Source organism: Cucumis melo, chromosome 7 (genome assembly GCF_025177605.1).
Source record: "Cucumis melo cultivar AY chromosome 7, USDA_Cmelo_AY_1.0, whole genome shotgun sequence".
NCBI lineage: Eukaryota > Viridiplantae > Streptophyta > Magnoliopsida > Cucurbitales > Cucurbitaceae > Cucumis > Cucumis melo.
In genome coordinates, this window is record NC_066863.1 from 26,016,851 (window position 1) to 26,023,521 (window position 6,671).

Genomic DNA, 6,671 nt, shown 5'->3' on the forward strand with positions numbered 1-6,671 from the left:
AATAACATGTAAATGTGATGTAGTTTTTTACGATACCAGTTGAACTATATAAAAGTCGATAAAAACATAAGTATTTTATTCTTAAAAATAATAAATGTTTACCGGATAAATTATCATCTTCTTAACGACCTAGGGACCTTTTATGATCACTAGTTTATTTTTGGAGTTTTTCAATGGAATTTTAAACTTTTTTTTTTTTTGTTCTAAAGGATGTAAAAGTTCTAAAAGGTAAGATATTATATTTCACCAAACTTCAACACTTATCAAAATTGTTTAAAAAACCACTTATCAAATTTGCACTAGAAGAAATCTAGTCTTTAATGTCGGGTGGAAAAAATGAAAAATGGGCTTTAATGTCGTTTTTCAAAAGGCGGATGTTTAATGTCGGTTTTAAACCGACATTAAAGATAGAGCTTTAATGTCGGTTTAACACCCTGCTTTTTTAGAACTGACATTAAAGCTCATTTTTATTTTATTTTTATTTTTTAATTTTGTAAAAATTCAATTTTCTCTCTCTTACTTTACTCTTTTCTCAAACCCTCCCACACACTATTTTTCATCTTTCTCAAATTTTTTTCATCAAGCAGCAGTTCTTCGCCTTGCAACTTGTCTTCGATCATTTCTCCAGTCAAAACAAGGGAAGACACCTTCATCCCTAGGAGTTTAGTGAGCATCTTTCAGCTTTCCGAACTCATACTCAACTTCAAGCCTCAACCACCGCTACCGGAACTGAAACTCCTCCGCGCGGTCTCACAGCTATTGCTTCCTCTCTGGGCCGATTCAAAGGCGGAAACTGAGATGTCAACATGGATCACCTTGCTTCTCATACGAAGGCTTAGTCTCTTTTGCTCTGCTTACTTTGTCCCACTCCTCTTCTCTCTCCTTTAGAATCGAGTTCCTTCGCACCTGGGCTGGCTGGTTAACCTATTCTCAACGGTCTCGACTTCTAACCTCTGAGCGACTAGGTTCAACGGTAGCAAATTTACTGGATTCTTTTCATTTATGCCGATTTTTTTTTCTAAAATTTTGCTTCTATTTCTCAAATTACCTTGGTTTTTGCTGCGCAGGAGGATATTTTCCCCTCTGAAATCCGGAGCTTGATATGGCCGGAAGAGAAGAGTACCGAATATTTGTCGGTGGTTTGTCGTGGGACATCACGGAGCGTCAGCTTGAGAACGCCTTCAATCGTTTCGACAAATGGTAAAATTTCAGCAGGATTAACTTTTACCATTTGAAGCCATGATTTTTTTTTCTTAGTATTGTTTTATGGTACTTTATTTTTTTTCTCAGTATTGTTAAAATTAAAATGAAGTACTCAAATCACAGGTTGAGTTTTTAATTAAAGCCATTAATGGATAAGGTGAGCTTGGTGATGATTTCAAGCTTCAATATTCTGATCAAACCTTGAAGATACTCATACATAAGCAACTTATTAAAGAATGCAATAAAGCTACCCTTGTTGTTTTACCATCACAAGAGACTTAAAGCTAAATTATAAGTATCATTATTAGCTAACCTTATATTCACGATCATCACCATCACAACATCTTCATATGTTCTTTTAAGTATATATATTAAACATTGTTGATGTGCCTTATTTCTCTCATTCTAGAAATGTTATTTCATTTCTTAATACTCTAACTAAACAAGTGGATAGTTTCTTGTGAACATAGAACTTTGAGTATGCTTTTTATGACTTTGGGACACGTTTGACTAGGGTCATTTTCTTTTGTATTTTGTTTTTGAAAATTGAATATGTTTGTTTGCATCGATGATCTGATTCGGAATTTTGTTTATTGTTGCTAGTGGAATTTAGATTTCACCTTGCGCTATGTGAAAAGATGAGGAAGATGCATTCTTGAGTTATTAGTTTATGCTCATAAGATGTTTGATGAAATGTCTCGTAAAAGTCTCTGTTTCTTATGCATTGAGTGAGCATTTTGTTTGGTTTTTTAGTATTATTTTTGTGAATGTAGGTTGTTCAAAAGATGCAAACTCCTAAGGAATGTTGGTTTTAACATAGGAAACATATTGTATCATTGTATTATTTATTTCTTTTGTCATTAAACTAAAAGGTTTTGGTTAATATTTATATTCTTCATCTAAGACTTGCTACTAGGTGATTAAGGGGGTTTCCCATGTACAAAGTAGAAGAATGGGCAGTAAACTGAAGTTTGAACTTGAGAGATTTCTCAGTTTTGATTTGTGTTCTTCTCCCTATACTCAAACAAATAAACACAAAGAAGGACACTGAGCTAGAAATAGAGGCCATGGTAAAAGATAGTATTAGATTCATCAACTTTTGGTGTTATATTATTAATTCTGATTTAAATCTAAATTTGTTATTTGTTTGCAATTGGTATATGTTGCAAAAAAATCAACATCTTTTAGTCCTTTTTGCTTACTTCTCTTACGCTGTTTGGTACTATCCTGCTTGGACAATATCACAGGGATACTTGTTGATTATGGGTTAAAGAGTTAGTTATATTATGGGTTAATTTGTATGAGGCAGTTTCTTGTGAAAAGTATGAGGCAGTTGAAGAAGTTAAATGACTTGTGGTGGTAGTATTCAGTGTCAAACTCGTGTGGTTTTTAACTTGAAAAGAAAGAGGAAAAATATGAGACTTAGTCCGATGCAGATTAGTGTTTTGAGTCTTTTAACTAATTGTTAGTGGGATAAATGCAGTTACTTTATCAAAAACAAAGAAGAAAGGAAGGGACCACAAGAAATCAATGGTGGAATCGATCAGGCAGGCTGTGGAAAATTACAACTCAGTTTTTGTTTTCACTGTTGAGAACATGAGAAACCTCAAATTCAAGGAACTCAGGGAGCAGCTGAAGTCAACTAGCAGGCGAGTTGTACTCCCTGACTTCTTTATTATTAATTTGCTTCATCATTTCAAATATTGATTAGTGATATGAATGTACTTTCTCTATGTTGTTTGGTTAGCTTCTCGATTGCACAAGAAAAGATATAAATAATAAATAGCACATTTTAAAACTCAAAAGAAAAAATCATAATGTATGCATGCCTTAGGAGAAAGGATGAGAACACGTTGTTGCCATAACAACTGAAAAAAACAATTTTAGCAGGTTATGGTAACAGCAATTGTTTCCATGCTTACACACCAACCTTTCTCTCCTTGCTTTAAAAAGCTTCACTTAAAAAGGGGTTTACAACCTTTGGCTGCTGCATGTGTACCTATGTCTTAACATATCCTCTGTTCTTTTTCTTCTTGAAGGCATCAATGATTTGGAAATTATATTACTTGACTTTGAAACATATTTTAGCTATACATTATGTATCATGCTTCTGATACTCGTTCACATTTTTAAAGTGTATAAATGTTTAATGAGGCTAACTGGTTGAAAATCAGGATATTCTGTTTGTGAACTCATTTATTGCAATTTTTGAACTGCTGCTGGCTGAGTGGCATTTTGAGATGTCATGCATGGCCTCTCTCACTTCAAGTGTTCTTTCTCTGTAGTCTTTAGGAAGTAACATTCACTCTTCTATTTTCAGCTTTTGCATGGAAATACTGGACTTTGCTTCACAAACTTACCAAAAGAAGAGGTTGAGAGGTAAATAAGCATGCACTGTTTAAAAATCGACAAGCTCTGCCATAAAGTAGTAATTTTGACAAGTTGCTATTTCATTTTAAATTTATATACCTTGGTATTTAGATTTCATGAATTATGCATTCTGTTTTTGTTTAGCAGTTGAAGGATCAGATAAATTGTGCTCAATAAATTTCCATATCTATGAATACAGAAGTGTGAAATTTTTATTTGAGAAAGACACCTTAAAAATGAGATTTTGGCCCCAAAAAAAATCCCAACTTTGTATCACATGGTTAGCATTTCAATTTTGTGGGAAGGGACTTCTAGAATAAATTGCTTAGAGGAAAATGCTCGTGTATTTGTTATGTTTTACGATAATGCTTGATTTAATTTTTAATGTTTGAGGTCTGGAATGGTTTTATTTGTAACCTTTTATTGATCATTAAATTGTTTCTGGTGTGGCCTTAGTTGTGTGCTTTTTTTGCTTCATAGGTTACTGATGGAGAGAGATTGCCTTTAGCTGTTAAGGAGATGGGAACTTGTGATCTTTATCCTCAAGTAAGTTATTTTACATCTGCGTTTGAATTCTCTGTATATTTTGTCATGAATTGGCTGGAGCTATTCCTTTATCTTATAAAAAACCTTTGATTGTAGCCTCCAGTGATATTTTAGGGGGTGTTTGGGGTTAGGGTTTGGGCTGTGGGGTTGGGTTAGCCCAACCCTAACCCCCGTTTGGGCCCAATGTTAAGGAAACCCTAGTTTTAGGGTTTCCTTAACACGATTTCATTTCTCCTTCGAACGCCGATAACGCGTGTTCGTGAATCCGGTTTCCTCCTTCAGCGCAATCCGTCTTCGATTCATTCTCAAACCGATTTCATTTCGTCCTTCAGCGCAATCCGTCTTCGATTTTTCGTTGAAATCGATTTCATCTTCTTCTCAACATCAAATTCCTCGATTCGATTCATCCTCAAACCGATTTCATTTCGTCCTTCAGCGCAATCCGTTTTCGATTTTTCGTTGAAATCGATTTCATCTTCTTCTCAACATCAAATTCCTCGATATTTTTCCTTTTTCTTTGTTTCTGTCATTTCCCGCATGGAAACCACGAACCGTTTCGTCTTCTACCTCATGTCTTCTAGGGTTTCTGTAGATTTTACTAATGTCCGGTCGATTTTTGTTTTCTTCCTTTCATCCTCTAATACACTCGTTCCGAAAGGGTTTCTCCCTCAAGTTTTGTATGGTTTCTGTTCGTAATATTTTGTCCGGTCGATTAGGGTTTTTTCCGTGGAAATCCTTTAATCCATTCGATGGTTTCGTCTTCTCCCTCGATTAAACCATTATGCCCTTGCGTTTTCGCGATGAAACCGGATTTCGTTACGCCGAATCTCTCTCTAAATCTCTCTCATCCGTCTCTCTCACTCCGAAAGGGCTTCTGTGTTCGTTGAAGCCGACGAATTCGTTGGCTCCGAACACGATTTCCTTTTTGGAATCGTGGCTTTTGGCTCCTTGAAACCTTCTTGCCGCCGTGGTGTTCTGTATGCTCTCGGGTCCTTCGATTGGCAATAGGACAGATTCTTCACGTACCCATTGGAGCTTGGTAGGGAGGTTTGGAGTTCTCAATCCACTTTTTTTTAAAGCCGATGATGAGTAATAATTTTTGCTGAATTGTTCTCTATTGTTTACCAATGTCTTATGTGTTCTGTATTGTTACCTATGTCTTATGTGTTGTTCTGTATTGTTACCTATGTCTTCTGTGTTGTTCTGTATTCTTACCTATGTCTTCTGTGTTGTTCTGTATTGTTACCTATGTCTTCTCTGTTGTTCTGTATTGTTACCTATGTCTTCTGTGTTGTTCTGTATTCTTACCTATGTCTTCTGTGTTGTTTTGTATTGTTACCTATGTCTTCTCTGTTGTTCTGTATTGTTTACCTCTATTGTTGTAATACTCTTACAATTGTTGAGTTCATGATGAGTTCAAATTTCTGTACAATTGTTGAGCTCTATTGTTGTAATACTCTTACAATTGTTGTTACCTATGTCTTCTGTATTGTTTTGTCCGGCCATGATGAGTTCAAATTTCTGTAATACTCTTACAATTGTTATTTTTTGTTTACAATTGTTTTAGTATTAGCTCTCTGTGTACAAATGTTTAATTTCAAATTTGTTACATTAATTTTCAATTCTTCTATTGTTCTGTATATGTATTCTTTCTATTATTTTGCCATGTCTTATTGCTTTACTGTTGTCTCTTCCATGTATTTTTAGTCTATGGATTTGACTTCACATTTCCTTACAAAATTAATTTCACTCTTCTATTCTATTTAATTGTTCTGTTACAAAATATATTTTAATCTTCTCTGTATTCTTTCTGCCCAGTGTTGTCTCTTCTTCCTTTCTGTCCAGTGTTGTCTCTTCTTCCTTTCTGTCCAGTGTTGTCTCTTCCATGTTTTTGTAGGGTATGCTTCTGTTATAGGTTTCAGTATATAGGCTTTGACTATGCTATGCTTTATGTCAGTTGGTCTTTATATTTTTGTTGACCTCCCTCTAAGTCCTATCAACTTGCCCCATCTTTCCCCTATATATTGGCACCTTTCCTCTTTTCATTCACTGCATTCTTCTTCCTCTTTGTATCATCTCTGTGGTTTTAAGTTACATTCTGTAAGTTCTCTTCTTCTTTACTGTTACCATGTGTCTTTTGTACCCTCTATGTGCTTGTAACTTATCTTTTGTATTCATTACCGTTACCATGTACGTTGTCTCTTCCATGTCTTTTTAGTCTATGGTTTTTGCTATATGTTTTCTATACATTTCTGTCCTTTATTTATTTTCCTATAACTATGATGGAATTCCATTCATTTTTTTGGAATGGAATCAAAACTCTGAGGCTACTAAATTAAAATCAATCTTGTTTTTACGGTTTCCCGATTCAATCTTCATTTGGAGTTAAATTTTTCGTCCTAAAAAGGTATGTATATTTAATTTTTTTTTCATACGTTTTCTATTGTGTTTTAATTAGAAATAATAATCATATTCTTTTCTTATGTAGGACGTTGCGACGAAGGAGTTCGAAATTATTTGAAGAGGTACTCTTGTAATAGCCGTTTGTAGGC

At 34.6% G+C, this 6,671-nt stretch overlaps 1 long non-coding RNA gene across 1 annotated transcript; it reads left to right on the forward strand.

Annotated features, from left to right (window-relative positions):
• The first annotated feature begins 586 nt into the window (after window positions 1-586).
• On the forward strand, window positions 587-2,249 carry LOC127150173 (uncharacterized). Its single transcript, XR_007822207.1, has 3 exons — window positions 587-973; window positions 1,068-1,200; window positions 2,120-2,249. It is a non-coding gene; the product is annotated as an uncharacterized LOC127150173 (long non-coding RNA).
• The last annotated feature ends 4,422 nt before the right edge of the window (window positions 2,250-6,671 follow it).